This window comes from Oncorhynchus tshawytscha, linkage group LG12, assembly GCF_018296145.1.
Source record: "Oncorhynchus tshawytscha isolate Ot180627B linkage group LG12, Otsh_v2.0, whole genome shotgun sequence".
Taxonomy (NCBI): Eukaryota; Metazoa; Chordata; class Actinopteri; order Salmoniformes; family Salmonidae; genus Oncorhynchus; species Oncorhynchus tshawytscha.
Window position 1 is genome coordinate 58,476,020 of NC_056440.1, and position 22,251 is coordinate 58,498,270.

The following is a 22,251-nucleotide window of genomic DNA, read 5'->3' on the forward strand; positions in this document are numbered from 1 at the left end:
TGTCTATCTGAGATTGCTATATAATTAGCTACAATGACTGCTTCTGATGATTCCTCTTTCTTTTTTGATGTTCTTTTACATAGGAACATACAGCCCTATTTATTGGAGTTGAAATATATTGAAGAGGAGTTGAGACAGCGAGAAAAAGAATTGCGAGACCAGCAAGCAGCGGCAGACTAGACTAGCTCGGACAGGAATCAGGAGGGTAAATGACTAACGAATAAGTCGTTTTTCTGTCGGTAGCTAGCTACCAAGCTCTCTTTTTACACGAGGCAGTGTTGTTCAGTACAGCACAATTTAGTGATCCATTCGGCCATAACAGGGCTTGCTATTACCACTACACGCCAAGCTAGCCAAGTTTATGTAGCTTTGTGTTTGCTATACCTAAAATGTACTGTAGTCTAATGTCATAGCTTGCTAGCTAATTAGCCTAGCTAGCCTCAGTGTCTCTTATTGGGAGCAAAACTGGAGAAATGTTTTGATGATGGCGGAGAGTAAAGAAATGACTTTGGCTTGATGACTCATATTAGTCCTGTAGTAACTTTCTGATGTAGCTAGCTAGCCAGCTAAAATGTATCTGTCAGATTCTACACCATACATCTACAGTAGGAATACAGACAGTACACAACGATTGCCATGAATGTTTAATACCATTTTTACATTTTTCTCAGAGACAATACCGCTTGGATACAAAGAAGTTGATGACTCAAGAGGAGATGTGAAAGGTGCCGTAATAACAAATCTCCCCTTATGTCAAAGTGACTCAGAACACCTCACTGCACTACATGCAAGTATTCCCATTGTAGGACTGTAGTATTTATTATAAGTGTTAGTAGTACATTTTTTCTACTGTATATGTCATACATTGCCATAACTGTTCCTGCATACTGTTGTGTAAACTCACCCAGTCTCCAAAGCAAATAAACTTTGTCTTGAATACAAGACATGTCTACTTATATGCTATATTGACAGACTAATCTCCTGTTTTATTAGAACATGTTTACTTTCCAACAAATTCAAGTTTAATGATAAACAAACTGCCTGCCTCATTTGTTGTAGCAGTAAGACTGAAGCTAATTTATCCAAATACATTTCATGAATTTCACAATTTACCAAGATGTTGAAGTCAACCCTATTGGTTTCTGATGCAGTTGGAATAATTTAGTCACTTGTCAGTACACATGTAAAAAAATATGATATAGAACACCACTATATACATATGTACAACACCTAGTAATATCTATACCACAATGACGTTGTGAGCATACTAAGCATTCTATATTATACACCATCATAACTGTATATGGATGTTGTGTTAGTTGAATGTTCCAGGCAGGTTCCAGAACGTTCTTCAGCTGGTGAACCTCTTCTTGTGTTGGATAATGGCAGCGGGTATGGCAGGCTTTGGCGCTGTGGTGATGTTGGCAGGGATGTTGTGTTTGGGGAGTCTGTGACTCTGGCTCCTTGTAGACAACCGTCTGGTCCCTTCTGCACTCCACAGCCAGGTGGACAAGCCCCTCGTACACTTTCTTCACCACCCACTGCTTCGACCTCTTGTTGAAGACTGTTTTGTACTGCAAGTCTCCTGGAAAGACAGGAAGACTGATCATGAGGATGTGAAACCATTGGTGACTTTTTTTTCTTTATGTCAATAGATCATGCATACCAACGTTTACACACAATACCCATCCCCAACAGACACCAGATATTTTAGGGGGGACACATTTTTGGGGGGTCCATGCTACAGACGGCTATAGTCATCCCCTAATACAGGACTAGTAAATGCCCAGTGCACTACTTTTGTGAAGAAAAATGTGTATTAATAGTTAATTGTTTTATACTGATTTTCAGGGGGTGCTGAGGGTACGGCTATGTGGGGGGTAGGGGTGCATTCGGAAAGTATTCAAACCCCTTCACTTCTTCCACATTTTGTTACGTTACAGCCTTATTCTAAAATTGATTAAATAATTGTTTTCCTCGTCAATCTACACACAATACCCCATAATGACAAAGCAAAAACACGTTTTTAGAAAGATCTAGGGAAGGGTACAAAAATATTTCTGCAGCATTGAAGGTTCCCGTGAACACAGTGACCTCCATCATTCTTAAATGGAAGAAGTTTGAAACCACAAAGACTCCTACAGCTGGCAGCCCGGTCAAACTGAGCAATCGGGGGAGAAGGGCCTTGGTCCAGGGAGGTGACCAAGAACCCAATGGTCACTCTGACAGAGCTCCAGAGTTTCTCTTTGGGGATGGGTTAACCTTCCAGAAGGACAACCATCTCTGCAGCACTCTACCAATCAGGCCTTTATGGTAGAGTGGCCAGATGGAAGTGACTCCTCAGTAAAAGGCACATGACAGTCCACTTGGAGTTTGCCAAAAGGCACCTAAAGGACTCTCAGACCATGAGAAACAAGATTCTCTGGTCTGATGAAAGCAAGATTCAACTCTTTAACCTGAATGACAAGCGTCACATCTCGAAGAAACCAGGCACCACTCATCACCTGGCCAATACCATCCCTACACTGATGGAGATCCTTAATGAAAACCTGCTCCAGAGTGCTCAGGACCTCAGACTGGGGTGAATTTTCACCTTCCAACAGGACAATGACCCTCAGCACACAGCCAAGACAATGCAGGGGTGGCTTCGGGACATATTTCTGAATATCCTTGAGTGGCCAAGCCAGAGCCCAGACTTGAACCCGATCAAACAGCTCTGGAGAAACCTGAAAATAGCTGTGCAGCCACGCTCCCCATCCAATCTGACAGAGGTTGAGAGGATCTGTGGAGAAGAATGGGAGAAACTCCCCAAATACAGGTGTACCAAGCTTGTAGCGTCATATCCAAGAAGTCTCAAGGCTGTAATTTAAGTTATGTAATTTAATTTATGCCAAAAGTACTTAAACAAAGTACTGGATAAAGGGTCTGAATACTTATAAATAAATCCGTTTTTTTTTTATATACATTTGAAAAAAGAAAAAACGTTTTGCTTTGTCATTATGGGGCATTGTGTGTAGATTTATGAGGGGGAATTGTGCCAAAAATAAGGGGTTAAATACATGTCTTATCTGTTGTCCATGAAATTAATCTGTTATCTAATGTGTTTGTATGGGCTAATAGCAGTCAGGAACCCAATTTTTTTTTGCATTAAATATTTTTCATGTGTATATTGTTTTATACTAAGGGATCTTAAAATTCAAAATCAAATAGCTAAATTATCCTTGGTATGACCTTCTTAAAACAATTCCATATAGCTTAGTAGATAGCCAGTAATAGTATAGTAAGAGCGTCCCTTTTCAGCGTTCGACAACATGGCAACCCCAACAGTTGAGACTTCAGTTCCGTTTCAAAAGTGCTGTCTGAAAGTGCTGGCTACAAACACGTACATTTCGATATTTCCTCCATTGGGCAGTCCTCCATGTCCTGAAATCGCTATGAATTCTGGATATTGTGGTTTGCTTACAATCAGGAAATGTAGCTGGCCGGTTTCTACCGATGAGATGCAAAAAAGCTTGTGTCGTGAGGAAATATATTTGAATTTAGAAAATGCTGTGTTATTAAAATAAGTACTTGTATTGCTCCATGAAGTAATCCAACAATGTGTACGCCACCATCTTGTCTATTTCAAGTCTTCTCTCATGATCAAGACAGGTGTCTGTCATCATGACATGCTGAACTTTGGGTTGGACACCCACCTGTCTAGATCAATGAATGGTCTTGTCCTGTTTGCGGTGTACGGCCAGCTGGATAAGACTGACAGTAGTGGTGTAGGGCTCGTAGACCTTAACCATCAACTGTTTGGACCTCTTGCAGAAGATTTTCTGGTACTGCATGTCTCCATAACCGCAGGGCACCTTAGAAGAACTCCAGATAACCTGAGTTTTACAAAGAGAAAAGGTCAAAAGAGAAAAGGGGTAGACTAAATTGATTACATGGTCTAGAAGGTACTCTGTGGTACTCTGTGGACCCCCCCTGTAACCCCCTCACACAAACACAAACCCATACAAACACTACCCAATTCATGTTTATGCCATACTGTAAATTGAGCTATCTTAGCCATCAGCTTTTAAATATTTTTGCCAACAGTCTTTATCCTTGTGCAGAACCAGGGGTTGGAAGCACATGCTGGTGGAATCAGATTCTGTACCACCTACAACAAAATGCAGAACATAGAAAGGGGGCATTGTTTGCAGAGAGAGAGCAGCCACAAACTCATTAGGGCACGTGAACAATCTCACCTGGGACTTGTTACTCTGTGGCTTGTTACCCCCTCATTTCATACGTTTTTTAATAAGAATGCCTAAGGTAGCCTCTATAGCTTATAACTTAGTTTACCATCTATTATTTAGATTACTTTGAACCATGATCATACCATAGCCTGTGCAATATTTTTGATACACAATTACACCCTCAAGTTATCATTGTTAGGTTAATAATTTGTACAGATCAAAGTCTTAACAGTATGATTACAATTATCTTTTTATTTATCTGTTAACATTGCCCTCAACCCAATGGTGGAACACAAGACAGAGGGAGAGAACTGACAAGAGAAAATAAACACACATGGCATGCATGATCATTGACTAGGCAACAACACATTCATCAAACAATGCACAACAAACAAGTTGGAAAGTAAGCCTAGATGGAGCAGAACACAGCTAGCAGCATTTTTTGATTTTTACATTTTTTAAATTGATGACTCTTGTTAGTTAACAGGTATATACACAGCAAATAGACATAGTAGTTCATAATATAGTAGCTTTCATAATGATAATGTGGTTTTACAAACAAGATGCAGCAATAGATGACATCAGCTTTTTACGCTTAAAGGAAAATACCACCCCAAAATCAATTCCCTTCATCAGTCCACTGCAGACACAGTCCCAAAATACCCCCAAGAGATAAATAGCCCCCAAGAGCTCCCCCATAACACAGAAAGCACTACAACACGATCATATGATGCCAAATGCAGCATATTGTGACACTCTCCAGATTCCGAAAAGTCCACACCCAAAAAACTTGATCACCGACTTGATCACCGACATGCAAAACACCCCGGGACTGCATCAACAGTGGACCAACAAGACCAAAAGACAGTCCCCTCAGTGACATTGGCACACAGCAGCAGATTTGACTCGGTATGTCAATGACTTGACCGTGCTTGTATATGCTACTGTTAACATTATTTTTATATGCATATATAGTATTATCCATTCGTAGTAAATTATACGAATAGGCACAAAAGGGGAGAAAACAAAAACAATAATTAAAGAATGCAGGTGCGTTAAATGGAGAAATCCCTCCCGCCAACCACCATCCACCCCCCTCCTTTTAGTTACTGTAGTGACTTTACTTTCTTTAATCTGATGACTGCTATCTCTAATGAAGTAACTGTGTTTAATTGTTACCCAATTAAATGAATCATGTAACAATTAACTTATTGGGATTTAGGGCACCACTGAAGAGGTAGTTTAAAGGTAGGTGAGTTTATTTCTTCACCTTGTGTTGAAGTTCAAAGTTCCAACCATTTCAAACGTGTAGCTCCCGCCTCACATTTCCTGATTTATGTTCATCCTTTTATTCACTCTGGGCAAAAAGGACAGTTCCATCAGGCATGCTCTCTGACCTCACTCAGGCCATGGCTACTTTAACTGCCTGTTCACCTTGGGGGGTTTGAACTTGCAACCTTCCGGGTTACTACTCCAACGCTCTAACCACTAGGCTACCCTGCCTCACTTACTATGCAAAGGTATATGTTAGCAAGTTATATCTTATGACTCTGAAAATCACATGCATATCTTAACAAAAATACTTTCATACTTTTTCAGATTATATGCCCAACGTATTGAATTTGTTGTCTTTACAGACAAAGGAGATATACTTTCCAAGTTACAGTATTTCATTTTTAATGACATCACAAAATCTAGTATTCACTTTTGTTCCAGTATTCACTTTTGAACATGTTAGAGTTTCAGCGGGAAAAGCCTGTTAACAAAGACATTCATTTTGTTCATAGTGGAGTGGAGAAAGAGTCCCCTTCTGCTGTAATTTACAACAGGGTGTGAACTGTAAACCCCCACCAGCTCCCTCTTCCCCTCTACTGTGGGTGAGAGAAAGTCTGGTTATTGTCAACCATTCCCAAGCTGATCTGACCCATTGTGATCCTCACAGGACAGTTATGACACTACTATGATGCCAGCTAAACACGATAACATTTTCCATCACAGCATCTCTGTTAAATAGAGAGCTCAACATTTTCTGTCATTAAGTAATGGAACAGATGGTAAATGGGATTGTTTTTGATATTAAAATGGAGAGCACACGGCAGATCATAATCCAGAATGATTTTACCCCTGAGCATTCCCACATCATATGGATGAAGATGCCCTGAGTGAGAGTACAATTGGGTGATTGTTTGGCTTTGATTTTGTACAATTTCTAGGGAGTAAAATGAGTTCTGTTAACAAAATTAAAGTGAATCATTTGGTAATTTGGATTTCTGGAAGATAGAGGTAAATTATGGCATATTGTTTGCCAATTGAGAACATTGTTGGATGATTGATCTTTTTTCCCACAATTCGTTGATTGAAAGCATCTTGAATGAGGCCTTCAGTAAAAAAAACTATTTTCTAAGTAGTACCTCATGCAAGGGATGAAGGTTAAGCTTCATTTCCCAAGGTACCCCATTAGCATGTATAGCCAAAAGTAATTGTACATAGAAAAATAATGAGGTGCCAGGCAGGTTGTGCTTTGTTGGATGTCTTGGAATACAAGAATACCCTCATCCCCAAAAATGTCTGAAAGTGTGTACACTCCATTGTCATGCCACAGGGGAAATGAGAAAGGGCGCTCTCCCAACAGGAGACTGAGATTATGGAAAATTGGTGATTTGAGATACCAGTTGGGTGTGATTCAACAATTATTTTCAGCCAGATGCCAACCAAAAATTTAGTGAGAAATTATAGGGCCAAATCTTAATTTTGATTGCTTTAAAGAAACATTGGAATAGATGAGGTAGTGTAGTCTGTGCGGATGCTTATTTTTTGTCTTCTATGGGACGCTTCTGAATTTAGCTAAATTGCAAGAGAACGCAGAGCAAATGACCAAGAGTCCCATTGAAGGTTTTTGAGGCTTACACCTGAGTTGTTTTGTCTCTGTAATAACAACAGTTTAATTCTTGTTTTTTTTTGTTCCTCCAGATACATTTTGAGATTAAGGAATCTTCATCCAGTAGCCATCAGGTGGTGCTATAGGGAACATTAAACTGAAAAAAGTTCTGTTCATTTTAACCACTGAAATACACGATTGAAATTAATAGGGAGATGTAGCCCATCCAGTGTCGATTTTAGAGTGTAAATATTGGTAGGGGGGGGGAAATGGAATGTGAGATGCATGCCAGCAAAGCCACTACACAACACACCACTATACAATACATTAATTGCACTATAACGGTGACAAACGGTGCCCACAATCTGTTAGGGCCTACATAAAGCTATCCCAACAGCAGTCCCAATATCTTACGACTGCTACACCTGGCTATCAGCGGAGTCTTGTCTTGCAGAAAAACAGTTCATTCAGCCTCATTTACTTCCTTTTGAAAAAACATAGCTGATATGGCTGACCTGCTTAAACAAATGTGGTTTCTAATGACAATTGGCATAAGGGGATGACAAGCGAATAAGAGGCAATCCGTCATTTTGATTAAGACATTAATGAGCGAGCTAGGACGGAAGTAGTCAATATATCTATTTGTTTAGCACTTCTGAAATGTACAGCGACAGAATTCAGAACATGCACCGTTCTTACAGTGTTCTCCTGTACACCAAGTCAGAACCGTAGGATAAATAAAGGGGGCAGCATATAAGCAGACAATAAAAGCTCTTACAATATTCAGTGATTACATTTGTCTAAAACAGGTTATAGGCTACATGTACACCACCAAGTCAGAACAGTAGGCAAAATTAAGAGCGGTAAATACACCAAATTACTAGGGTGAGGCACAGGGTCTTCTGTACTAACAATCTTTCTACACAGCATACACTTTGTATTGCTTAGTATCTTAGCTACAGTATACATAACTCCCTGGCATATTACATCATTTAAGTAGCAAATAGCCCCTTAATCATAGCCACTCCACTGAATAACAGGCTAGTGATTGCTTTGCAATGCTTGCAGTTAGCCACTATCACTGATTCCTTCCAAACCAATCATTGTTGATTTTGCGATTTGTGTACTGATTTATGTCCAATGGCTGATGAGCACCAATACGTTTTTACTATAATTTCTCTACGCTATTTCTCTGCATATGACAAGGATTCAAAAGGATTGCCAGTAGATTGTCGACTTGATTCATGATGATGACTGCTAGCTTAGATTTTTAAAGTACGATGTTGACATGACCAGTCCAATCAAAGCTACTGTACATATGTGATTTGATGTAATTTTATCTGTGGCCAAGTACCTTGAGCCTGCTTGGATGGGCACTTCTAATGTAACTATGGCAGGACCCAAGGGGCCAGAATGTTCTAGCTCTACTCTTAGACTTGACGGTGAAAAAAGCAATGAAGATATCTAAAAAAGTGGGGAAGAGACTGAGGAACATTCTGGAAGAATAATAACATGTCATTGGGATATACAGAGATATGTGATGTTTGGTGCCATAGATTGTGATAGGATCATGGCAGACTGACTGGCATACTGTCTGAGCTATGGGTAACAACAAAGAAAGAGGACAGCCTTGGGGAGAACTTCTGGAGCTGGAGAACTGACAGGAGCAGATGTTTCCAATTAGAACCATTGCAGATGGATTGGCGTAAAGGTTTTGGATCATTCATATAAAGTAATCACCGATACCCATGTGGTGTAACACTTCCCAGAAATAATGTCATTCTTGGTAATCAAAAGCCTTTTTTGCATCAAGTGAGAGAATTGCATTATGAGACTCAGCACTATCTGATGTTTTCGATGATATGGAGGAGTTGGCGAACATGATCAGCCACGAGGCTGGCTCCAGGTGCAGAGAGGAGACCAGACGAGGAATCAGCAGTTATGTATAAACATAATACTTTACTTAAAATCGGTAAAGGAAGGATCACAGTAACACAGGTAAATCACCAAACACCAAGTCTCAAAAACTCACTCAGGAGACAAACTTACACTGCACATAATTCAAGCTTCAGCAAAGGACAAACCGAAAACACACCTCTTTTAACAGGGAAATTATAATGAGTAATAGGACACACCTGGGCGTTGTTAATGTCGCTAGGACGGTCTCTGCCGCCCTCTGGTGACAGGTGGAACCATGACAGTTTGGTCATTATGAACTAGAATGGTCTAAAGGGTTTGAGGCGAGATGCCAACATCTTGGCATAGAGTATAATGTCTGCATTCAGCAGAGATAGGTGGAAATAGTAGCCTAAACATTCAGAAGGGTCTTTGTCCTTCTATAAAAGCAATAAAATAATAGCAATGTTATCATTTTCGTTCGTGACAGCAGAGTGAATTAAATCTAATAAGAGTGGACGTAATTGGTGCCAGAACCTGATGTAAAATTCAGGTGGTATGCCATCCAGCCCCGGAGATGTACCTTTATTCATATTTTGGGTGGTATTTTTTTTATACCTCTGACAGTGTTACAGCGGCATCTAATGAGTGGAAGGCATCCGAGGAAAGGCATGAGAGCTGTAAAGGGCTTAAAAAGAAATTACACACTTGTTCACTGTAGGTCACATCTGAGCAGTACAAATTGAAATAACATGTCTGAAATGTATTATTAATTTCAGTTGGGTTTGTAGTAGTGCTCCCATTAGGTCATGTAATTGACGCAATGTTTGAAATCAAATAAATGACTAGGTTGTGCACTATTTAGCTGCACATTTTGTCTTGTTCTATGTGTAAGGACGTTTGCTCGGTGTCTAAGTAACTGGTTGAGATATTTAATCAGTAGCTCTCCCTGTAAAATTAAATCTGATGTGGCGGTCGTGCATATTCTGTTCAAGGACCGCTATTTTGTTTTCTAAAGAAAATGCAATGCTTTTATCTTTGACAAAGCCCTTTAAAACACTTGACAACATGCAAGGATCCTCCACAGATGGTTTATTAATACTTGTACATTTAATGAATTGCTCTTCCATTTCTCTTACGAATCCTTCGTCCTGCAGTAGGGTTGAATTGAAGCGCCAACGGAGAGCTCGGGTTTTGCCACCTGGGACCAACATTTTACAACTAACTGCTCTGTGATTGGACAGTGCCACATGTGAAATATCAATGTCAGTTGACTTCCCAATTAGATGCCTGGAAGCAAAAATATAATCTATACAGAAAATATTCGACATTACGTTGTGATGTGAAAAAGGTACATTCTCTGGCAGATGGATTTGTAGTATGCCAAACATCGATGACAGCGCAGCGAAGCCCATTTTCTCAGAGCTGAGGATGGAAGTCGCTGTTTTTTTCCTTCAGTTAAGCCAGTTCTGTCCAGTCCGTGTAGACAAGTCGCCACCTATGATTGGGCTGAAGTCAGACAAATCAAGATTTAATGTGGTTAGCTCCATATAAAATGTCATGTAAAAAAGGTTTGGTGTATAGACGAAGATGAAGTTTACCATTACCATGGTTTAACAGGTATGTGGATATCGCCAGCTTTACTTTCGCACCCCAGTATTTCTACTTGCACATCATCATCTGCATATCTATCACTCCAGTGTTACTGCTATGTTGTAATTATTCCACCACTATGGCCTATTTATTGCCTTACCTCCCAAATCTTATTTCATTTGCACACACAATGTATAGATTTTTCTATTGTGTTACCGACTGTACGATTGTTTATCCCATGTGTAACTCTGTGTTGTCTTTTTGTCGCACTGCTTTGCTTTATCTTGGCCAGGTCACAGTTGAAAATGAAAACTTGTTCTCAACTGGCCTACCTGGTTAAATAAAGGTGAAATAACTTCTTTTTTTTAAATCGTAGGGAAACAGCAGAGGAAACAGCAGATGGAGCAGCCCCCTATTCACATAGACATGACAGTTGTGGAGAAGGTGGAAAGTTTTAAGTTCCTTGGCTTACACATCACAGACAAACTGAAATGGTCCACCCACACAGACAGCCTGGTGAAGAAGGAGCAGCAGCGCTTCTTCAACCTCAGGAGGCTGAAGAAATTCGGCTTGTCACCAAAAACACTCACAAACATTTACAGATGCACAATTGAGAGCATCCTGTCGGGCTGTATCACTGCCTGGTACGGCAACTGCTCCGCCCACAACCGTAAGCCTCCCTAGAGAGTAGTAAGGTCTGCACAATGCATCACCGGCGGCAAACTACCTGCCCTCCAGGACACCTACACCACCCGATGTCAAAGGAAGGCAAAAAAGATGATCAAGGAAAACAACCACCCGAGCCACTGCCTGTTCACCCCGCTATCATCCAGAAAGCAAGGTCAGTACAGGTACATCAAAGCTGGGACCGAGAGACTGAAAAGCAGCTTATATCTCAAGGCCATCAGACTGTTAAACAGCCACCACTAACATTGAGTGGCTGCTGCCAACATACTGACTAAAATCTCTAGCTACTTTAATAATTAAAAATTGGATGTAATAAATGTATCACTAGCCACTTTAAACAATGCCACTTGACATAATGTTTACAATGCCTACATTACTCATCTCATATGTCTATACTGTACTCTATACCATCTACTGCATCTTGCCTATGCCGTTCGGCCATCGCTCATCCATATATTTTTTTATGTACATATTCTTATTCATTCCTTTACACTGTGTATAAGGTAGTTGTTGTGAAATTGTTAGATTACTTGTTAGATATTACTGCATGATCAGAACTTGAAGCACAAGCATTTCGCTACACTCACATTAACATCTGCTAACCATGTGTATGTGACAAATAACATGTGATTTGATTTGATTAGTACACCTAGTTTGGTTTTAATCCAGAGAAGTTAGAAAAAGTATCCTAGATCCTGTATGAGGCTGTGGAGGGTTTATAATTGTGGATTTAAAAGAAAACATGAGTCATCAGCTTACAATGACACCTTTGTTGTTAAGCCATGGATTTCTAATCCCTTAATATTTTTGTTGGATCTCATTTAATTTTAACAGCTAACATTTCAATGGCAAAAAAGTAATAGATATGCCAAAAGCGGACAACCTTGTTTTACACCTTTTGACAATTTAAAACTTTCTGAGATGTAGCCATTAATTACTATTTTACTCCTAGGTTTACTATACATAATCTTAACCCATTTTATAAGAGATTCTCCCAAATTGAAAATAATCCAGGCATTTATATGTAAACTCAAGTCAGCTATGAAAACAAGGCTTGGTTTCCCCAATATTTCATAGTTTTGTTGTTTCCAGTAATTGTCTTATATTATCTCAAATGTATTGTCCATGTAAAAAACTTGTTTGATTAGGATGAATAATATCTGACAAAAGCTTTTTAGTTCTATGCGCTAAGCATTTAGCTAGAATTTTTGCATCAATACACTGAAGTGTAAGAGGCCTCCAATTTTTAAAATGGAGTGGATCTTTATATATATACCACCTGAATCCTGTTTCAGTAATAATGAAATCAGACATTTTTGTTGAGTGTCCGATAATCTACGATTTAAGTGGAAGTGGTTAAAACATGCAATAATGGTCCTTTGGGTATATAAAAAAAATATGGTATACCTCCACTGGTATGCCACCCAGCCCTGGAGTTTTAACAGACTTAAAGGCTTTAATTGCATCAAGAAATTCCTCATTTGTAAATTGGCCTTCACATGAGTCTTTCTGTACAGCTGTTAATTTTACCTTACTTATAGGAAAGAAATCCATACAATTAGCTTCGGTTAGTGGAGATGGTGGAGACTGAAACAAAAACATATGCTTAAAGTACTTACTTCCTCTTTCAAAATATCGTTCAGTGAATCATGAGTAACTCCATCATTTGTATAGTTTTAGTTTTTTTTAAATGGTAGCATTTCTATGTTGAAGATTGAAAAAATAATTTGGTGCATTTTTCCCCATATTCCTTCCAGTTCTCTTTATTTTTATAATCTATTACACTGAATCTTTCTTGAATAAGTTCCTCCATTTATTTTTGTTTTTCCTCTAACTTACTCTGAGCCTCTATGGTAGATTGTTTTTATTGCTTTCTGTCTGTACTGTTAGTCCTTCAATTTCCTTTGTTAATATGGACTCTTTTGACCTAAATTGCTGTAGTTTTATAGATGAGAACTGAACTGCGTGGCGCCCTAGGGCGCATTTAAAAGTGCCCCATACAATAAGGGTATCTGCTGTGCGTATGTTATGTCAGAAGAAGTCAGTTATAAATTCTTCGGTCCTAGTTAAAAACAAGTTTTCATCCAGTAGGCTTTGATTAAATTTCCAATATCCTCGCCCACGTGGAAATTCTGCAAGAGTAATATATAACTATGTGATGATCCGACCGCATTCTGTCCCCATCAACACATTTTAAACTTTTGATGCCAGAGAGAATGTCATAAGAAAGTAATCAAGATGACTAGCTTGGTTAAGCCTCTGCCATGTATATCTCACTAGGTCAGGGTATTTAAGTTTCAGACTATTCATGATATACCATGGCCTCTTGTGCATTATGCCTGTATTGTCTGATAATCTCACTGTTTTAATATCCAAACATTCATTGAATGTTTAAACATGTTTCCACTGTGATGATAATCATCAACACTTGGGAGTAGCTTTTCAAACAAACCTTTATTACTTGTTATGACATTTGCCTAATAATGATACTATTTGCCTGCTGTTTTCCGAAAAGCAGGAAATTAGTATGAGCAGCATTGAGGCAAGACGAGCATCTCCCTTTCAGACCTTTCATTCTCTTTCTTCTTCAAAGGGGCAGGGTGCTTATGACACTGAGATGAGAGTCTTGTATTCCTGAACCTCTTGCCGCGGAGTCTTTCATGCTATCACCCACATTTATGTATCAGTGTCAGCGCTGCGTTCACCCTGGTTTCAAAAAGACTTTGAGCAACTTTCACAGTCAGTGCTGAGTTCTGACTCTTTACCTGGTTACCACAAAAGGAAATAAAAGAACATGTGAGTGCCTCCTCGAGTGATGTGTTGCAGTGCCTACCTTCTCCTCTGGAAAACTAGCATTCAAACAGAGCTTGCTCACACTGGCACACACGCACGCACACGTGTGCCAACACACTGAGACATAAAATGTACCTCTAACAGTGAAAGTTCTAAAGACCACAATAACTTTGTTCGTGAGATTATACCTGGCATCTACAGGATTCCTTATGCATTTGGCAATTAAGGACACCTGTATAATTGCCAAATTAGCTCATCCATCATTTAGGATAAAAAATAAGTTAAATCAAATCAAATCAAATTGTATTAGTCACATGCACCTTACAGTGAAATACTTACTTACGAGCCCCTAACCAACAATGCAGTTTAAAAAAAAATCTATGTAAAAAATACAAATAAGAATAAGAAATAAAAGTAACAAGTAATTAAAGATCAGCAGTAAAATAACAATAGCGAGACTATATACAGGGATGTACTGGTACAGAGTCAATGTGCGGGGGTAATATGTACATGTAGGTGGGGGGCAATGCAAATAGTCTGGGTAGCCATTTGATTAGATGTTCAAATAAACCAGAGCATATTTTCACAGGTGTTTAAATATAATGTATTGCATTAGTGAGTCACTACACCACACATCTTGTAGTCCTTGGTTTTGTCCTGACCTCCGATGTGAAAAGGTTACCCAACATTTGAAGTGAGATACCTATGAGTTAATGTTTAAGAAGTTGAACAAATATAAAAGGGTGAGGCAGATGCTATGAGGAATAACATTATGTGAAGGTTTTTTTTTGCATTTTTTTAGTATGGTATGTTTCATGGTGGATTTCAATATGCACTACATGACGTCCTTGTATGACATTATAAACAGCATAGCCACTTGTAGCCGTATTCAATTATAGCCATTTGATTTCACCAAAAAAATGTGAGCCATGAAAGATGCACTACAATTTCTTGAGGATTAGATAGGATGTTGACAGCAGCAATACTGTTTGATGGAGGTACTGTGAGTCAAAATGGAGCTACATCAGAGTTCTATTTCATTTTTCAAGGCTAGATCATACCATAATTCAGCAGATGCTAAGGGCCTTTCAAGAAAGATGTTGAATCTGGCCTGAAGACGAATTAAACTTGTTGTAATGAATAAATGTCAATATCAATTGCCAGAGTATCTTGACATACAACACACACGGTCTTTCACAGCATATTGTGATTGTACACCATAATCACCTAATAATATATGAAAATGATAACCTGGAAAGGCCTCACAGCTTAAGTGCATTTTCGGCTCTCGGTTCTGTTCCCTATCACCTATACCCCACTGTGCTCTGTGAATCAGAAGAGGAAAGGTGAACAGCATGCCTGTGAAATGGTGAGACATTTAAACACAGCTTTTCCTTTTCTAATTGCTTACAGGCTAATAACGTTGTTGCTTTAGCAAACAGACTGTTCTAAAGAAACATTATAAATGTGTTCCACATTGTTAGACAGTCCACTGTCTTTATTTCGCATCCACAGTAGGTCCCACTGCTAACATTCATCTAGCCCCATTTTGTCTTTTATAATTCTCATTATTTTATCTGGTGAGTTTCATTTAGATTGTAGCTCTTTCTAGTTTCTGTTATTTATTTCATTGAAAGGTTGATCTCTTTTTCATCTGCTTTGACTAACGGCAAGCTCATTGCTTGTTATATTTGACTTATCTGACAAAACAGTGTGTTGTGTAATTTCAGCGCAAATGATCTCATTAGCTTCCTTTGATATAGCTCGTGTCGGCTTGAGAGAGATGAGGAGGAGTAGGAGGAGAAGGAGGTGCATGTCGGGGAGAGGAGATAACAGTTTGCCTGCTCAAGCGTAGGGTTCAACGGAGTGTTTTAAGGGAACAACCTGTTTTCTCTCGATAAAGTGTATGATTCATAAACCACAAAGGGCATTTCTGCCTGTATCTTGATGTAACTGCAGCCATGTTTCAGGTTTGACAGGTCAATCTCCATGACAAACATTGCTTTAAACAGAGATCTCAGTGACAGACATGGGGGTAAGGGACAAAATTGGTGGAAAGAAAGTGGGGGAAAAATGGGCAGGCAATTGTTCTGAGAGAAAGTGCAAAGTGAGCGCAATATGGCAGGCTTAAAGACAAACGTTCAAAGGTGAAAGTAAGTCTGAATTGCATCAAAGATATGGTACAGCATGCAATGAATACAAGCTCACATTCTCACACACACCTATCACAGAAACCTACGTTGTTCATTAATGCGGTATCTCACAATCTCTTTTGTTCTTGTTAAATTTCACTGTTCTGAGGCGATAACTTTATAGTTCCACCAAGTGTTTGGAGGAGGTATGGTGAAGACGGAAATGAACAAAGAAGAAATACACAATGTGCATGTATCAAAAAAAGTACAGTTTCTGGGAGGTGAGGAAAATAGTGGGTACAAAATAGTGTTTTGTATAGGCATTTTGTAAATAAATAAAAACAAGTTATTTTTTGTATTTGTATTTTTTTTTTTACATCATCACAAATGTCCACATACAGTTATACTGTTTGTATGTGATATTGCATGTCAGAGTACCACTTCAAACAAGGATTCCAATACTAGGTCAGCCTGGCCCAGTCTGAAAGGAGCACATTTGAGAGGTATTGAGCTAGGTCAGTGAGCTCTACCCTCTTAGGGATCACTGTGCCCTCGTCTATTTCCTGCTCTCTCCAACCCCCCTACTCTGCTCTCTACTAGTCAATCTTCCTTCTCATATTTTTTTTCTGACTTCCTCCTGCCTACTGAAAGAGGAGTCACAATTGTAACATGGCTCTGAAGAAGTCTGATGAAATAGAAAACCAAATACACGAGGTGAAAGGTACTACCCGTACTGATGAATGCCAAATCGACCAGCAATCATGCTGTTGGGGAAATTGATCCCAGCTTGGTCATTTCTGTGGTGCCGGTCAGCGTGAGCCCTGCTGCCTGCCCCATTGCAATAGTATGCTCTGTGGTATGTCAGTTGTCACACATGTTATCACAATGTCAGTTCCAAGGTTGTAGCTGTTCATGCAAATGTTGGCTGATTGTGATAGTTCTAATCTAAGTGGATTCTGCCTACAGAACCCTGTCACATTTACTCATGTTACCACATGGTGTTGGTCTTCTGGGTTTGCAGTGTAAATAATACAGTTGTATCGTTCTGCAAATTACCAAAGAACGTATCACTTATTCATTGTACCGTATCACAAGAGCTGCTCAAACTATACAAAAGCTTTTAATAAATCAGAGTCTTTTGTTTAATGAGCTTGGAAGAGTACCAGATCTGAAAATTAACCAACAGTGTTTGTTTTTCTTGTGAGTGTCCGCTTTCCCCTCTCTCTCTCTCTCTCTCTCTCTGCAGAGAGGGTGAGCTGATGTTTTTTTTTTTTTACTGTCTCTTTTTTTGATTACTCTCTCAGCTTGGTTCTACTTTCATAAAAGAATGAATGTGTTCATCGGGAGTCACTGGGAGATGTGGCTCACCAGGAGACCCCATGAGAAAATGATGGAGCTTTTTTGACAAATGCATATGCACAATGGAGGGGCTTACAACGCAGAGGTGAGCCCAGGCGGGTCCTCAGGCAAAACACGTGTGTATGCACGCACGCACGCACGCACACACACACACACACACACACACACACACACACACACACCTCAAAAGTAATTTAGACGATCGAAGAGCAATGGGAGTTGTGCTATATTTGAGCCCTCCACAGTAGGCCTACAGTAATTGAAGACATGTCACGTATGGTCCTGGATTTAATTGGCCATTTTAACTCTCACATGTCATTTGAAGTGCCGTTTGGAGTCCATCTAAAATGTAAACACACAGCAGTTAAGTGACTGAGTGAACGTCACAGCGCAGTACATTTTTAGGAACTCCCTTGAAAATGATCATCTGCTCCTCATTCGCTGCTGCCTGTATGACCCTGGCATCCATTTTCTGCCTGGCTGAACCTGATTCTGATCTTTGGCCACAGGACTCTGAAACTACAGGTAGAGTATTCCTTTAGAGTGTGTGGTAGAGAAACCGGGAGACTGATACCCAAGGTATGAGAAACCTTAACCTCGGTTTCATATCTAAACCATGATGAGAATATAAAATGAGAACAGATGCTTTGGTATGTTTTTTTAGCTAGTGAGTAGTCCTCTGAGTACATGTGCTCTGTAAATGTAGTCATTGAATAAAATTATAACCACATAGGCAGTAAGTAGGAACAGTGACAGATTTAGGTATAGGCGACCTGGGCAGCCACCCAGGGCGGTATCTTGCTGGGGGCGGCACATGTATGGTATGTTAGAATGGTATGTTTCAGGGTGGATTTCAATATGCACTACATGACGTCCTTGTATGACATTATAAACAGCATAGCCACTTGTTCGGCGCCCACACTAAAAACATAGGAATGGTGACATTTGCCCCATCGGTTTTCTGTCACTCATTTGTACGTCACGTCATTGATATCATGTCACCGTGTGGGACTGTGGGTCAGTTGTCTGAGTGGGAGCCCTGATTCTAGTTTGTGAGCTAGGCAGGCTACTGCCTGGGAATGTCTCCCACTCAGAAGTACGAGATGGGGAGGGGTCGGGGGTAGGTTGACCTCAGGTCTCCCCACTGGAAGCCCGAGGTAGGGGGAGCAGGGGGAATCTATCAAATATCGCACCTCTAACTTTGTACAGTACTAATGCAAATAGTAAAATCAGTCACACTACGAAATGCTACCAAATAAACCACAATTCATTCATAATACTGTGAATATGTAGTTTCACAGACAAATTGTTGCTTTTTTTTCTGGTTTGTGCGAAATCGTTAAGAATAATATAAAACCAGTCTGCACACCACCAAGGTGAATTGGTTTAGTCTTGACTCTTAGTTGACAGTATTGGGGGATGGGTAATGTATTGATGCTCGAGTGCCAAATCAATAGAAATTTGTTTCTATTTGTCTTTGTAACTTCTTTTTGATATTGATGAGTCTTATTTTTATATATATTTTTATATTTATATATCGTTTTAAAATTGTAGGATTATTTATTTGTGTTGTTCCAAATGTCTGAATAAAAATGACAGTTAATGCAGAATGGTGCTTTCTGGGGGGGTCTGTCCAGGGAGCCATACAAACCGGAACCGCCACTGAGTAAGAATGTTTGTATCTGATATCTTCAGAACCCACACCACAATGGATGATTATGTCATGTGCTGAGGGTGATGGAGGTTGTTTTTATCGTTCTATAACCAGGAATATATCTTCCATATTCTTCTCCTTATAGCAAGCAGTTCCCCTTGTAGTACTGTCCAGGGCGTATCGTTTTATTGGCAAAGGACCCAATCCTGCAGACGGCTGATCGCTCCCTCAGCCCACCAGTTGTGAGCAAGTTAATAATTTTAGATCAGGCTAAGAACATCACCCAAGGGGATTCTGGGGTTCTGCTGTCGAGGGATTATTCGAGTTTGGGGAATACTGTCCCTTTATCTCTCCCCAGCTTCTTTACAGAAGCTCCTCTCGGGCTGCCTGTCAGTTCAAAGCCCTTGAGTTTCGATGGTTTTATCAATGGTGATCCTCCCACTATTACATAGACCCCCCCTCCCCCCATCTCTCTCCACCTTCCCTTTTTGCTGATAATTCCTCATTGTGAGAATGAAAAAAAGTTATCACTGTTTAAACCTGGGTAATTTTGAGCTTCACTTAGTAATGGTTCCTTTTTTGTGTCTGTGGCCCTTGTTCCACATTCCAACCTCACCCGTACCAGTATGCTGACATGATCTGTGCTGGAATAATATTATTAATTTGTGAATCGTGGCCTATTCTCAGCCAGCAGCACCGGCTGGTACAGTGAGACAGCAGTTTGCAGCAAAATGCATCTGAGGGCCATTGTACTTACTAAAGGTTATCGTCATTTTCTTCTCATCCCCACTCTATAAACTCATCCTTTTCTCGACAGAGGATTAGCACATGTATTATCTGTGTGACCTCAGAGCTGAGGGCCTGAGGGCTATCCTGTCTATGGTTTTTAATTCCCCAGGGGGCACAGAAAGGAGGGGAAGCAAGTGTCAAGTGGAGGGTAAGCAAACCAGACCATGAGCTCAACATATCTGGATGGGGGCACAGAAAGGGAGAGTGACAAAGGGCTGGATTTTGATTGGCAATTATAGTGGAGCCCAGGCACAATGAGGCTGTGGATTTTATTTTTGTCTCTCTGTCTTTTAATCACATTGCGCGCCCTCTCAGACAATGAATTAATGTCCCACTTTTTCTTCTTCTCTTTTTTCATGTGGCTTTAATAATGGTGGGTAATACAATTTACAGGCACGGTCTTAAAATTTAAATAAGGAGACTGAAGGAATGAAAGGCTCTGGACGTCTGTGGAGAGTTGCCGGTGCAGATGGGAGAGAGGAAGAAAGTGTATAGGGATATGATAACCACACACTCTTCGATGTCAGTTCAGGTAGGTTTTTAAGCACACTATTTATTAGCTGCAAGTGTTGCCCTTTTATTCTTTTGTGGTTAGGGCTGATCATGATCAAAAGACTCAGACGAATCATGTGCAATTGCCGTAGGATAAAAAAAATGAAATAAATAAAAGGTTTTACAGTTTTACCTTTTGAAATCTGAAAAGTTGCTTCAAAATAACTGACAGAAATACTTCCATTTAATTGATCGCTAGGACTAGCAAACCACTAGCTAGCAATACTAGCTCTGTTCTGGCTGTCTTTGAAACACTATCACTATATGTAATTATACACAACATCCCAGTTCTCCATATCAGCATGGATCCACAGAGAGAATCTGTGTTATGTTGGTAAACCGTAAAGGCAAACTAAACTCGAATTAAGCTCTAGTCTGCATAGAATAATGTGCTTGTAAGGGTTCTCGTCCTCCTCTTCTGAGGATGAGTAGCGAGAAGGATCGGAGGACCAATGCGCAGCGTGGTAAGTGTCCATAATGTTTTTTAATAAATACAATAGAACACTCGAACAAAACAACAAACGATGACGTGAATATACAAAACTGAAAACAGTACCGTGTGGATCAAACACTCACACGGAAAAACAAACACCCACAACCCAAAAGTGAAACCCAGGATACCTAAGTATGATTCTCAATCAGGGACAACAATTGACAGCTGCCTCTGATTGAGAACCATACTAGGCCGAACTCAAAAGCCAACATAGAAAAACAAACATAGACTGCCCACCCAACTCACGCCCTGACCATACTAAAACAAAGATATAATAACAGAACTAAGGTCAGAACGGGACCGTGCTGTGATTATGCTGGCAATGCAAGGGTTAACATCTAGTATCTAACCTAATAACATCCCTGTCCAATACATCATCCCCGAATTCGATTAAAGCTGTGATTTATTTATTTGTTTAGCAGTGAGACCCTGCTGTCATTATTTTCTCTTGTAAATAATTCAATAAAAATGTCAGCTCCCTCTCTAGTCTACATTAAAATGATGTGTAATAAAGACAGTGAGGCCATGCAGCAGCACACGGGTGCAGTGCTCAGGACTAGCACAAGAAGCAGCAATAACCCTTGTTCTTAACTTCTCTCCACCTATGGGCAGCAGTTGTCTTTTGATTGCTACTTCTGGGGGACAGAGAGGCAACCACCAACCCATGTGTCCCTCTGCAACTCTTCTTTCTAAGCCGGCCCACCAGGAGCCAGTTCTAATCTCCTATAGGTATGTGGAAGGCATTGGAGCGGCTGGTTGCAAAAAAAAAAGCCATTGGCACTCAGGGGACCATTTCTCCTCTAGAAGTGGCTGCTAGACAATAATTGCGGCAAGTCTGGTAGGTGAGAGGGAATATGACAATCTGAGATGGCAAATAGATTTTTGCTCTGCATGGAGCTGAGGCTCACATAAACAAGGAGAGAAAAAAATAATTAGTTGAATGGGAAGAGGAAGCTGGTGTTCAATTGGGCAGGGTGGTATTGCATCAATTCCTGTTGCAGAAAACATACAAGTATTAAAGAGAGGTATTTCAGACGCCTCTCAGTAGGAATGTTTCATCACACAGACTATAATTCCCAAACAATGCTGTTAAAACAACCTTTCCTCGCAAATTAATATACGTGTAGTTTCCCGTTAAGATACATGTTTTTACTTCAACTGCTTGGAAACTATGGGGATTCATACAATTGTGGCAT

At 39.9% G+C, this 22,251-nt stretch overlaps 1 long non-coding RNA gene across 1 annotated transcript in view; it reads right to left on the reverse strand.

Moving 5' to 3' along the window:
* Positions 1-657: 657 nt before the first annotated feature.
* The window catches only part of LOC121847838, a 37,450-nt gene continuing 15,856 nt past the window's right edge, over positions 658-22,251 (reverse strand). The window contains exons 2-3 of the long non-coding RNA XR_006084706.1: positions 3,696-3,875; positions 658-1,585 (exon numbers count right to left, since the gene is read on the reverse strand). This is a non-coding gene — a long non-coding RNA (uncharacterized LOC121847838). The remainder of the gene's footprint in view (positions 1,586-3,695; positions 3,876-22,251) is intronic.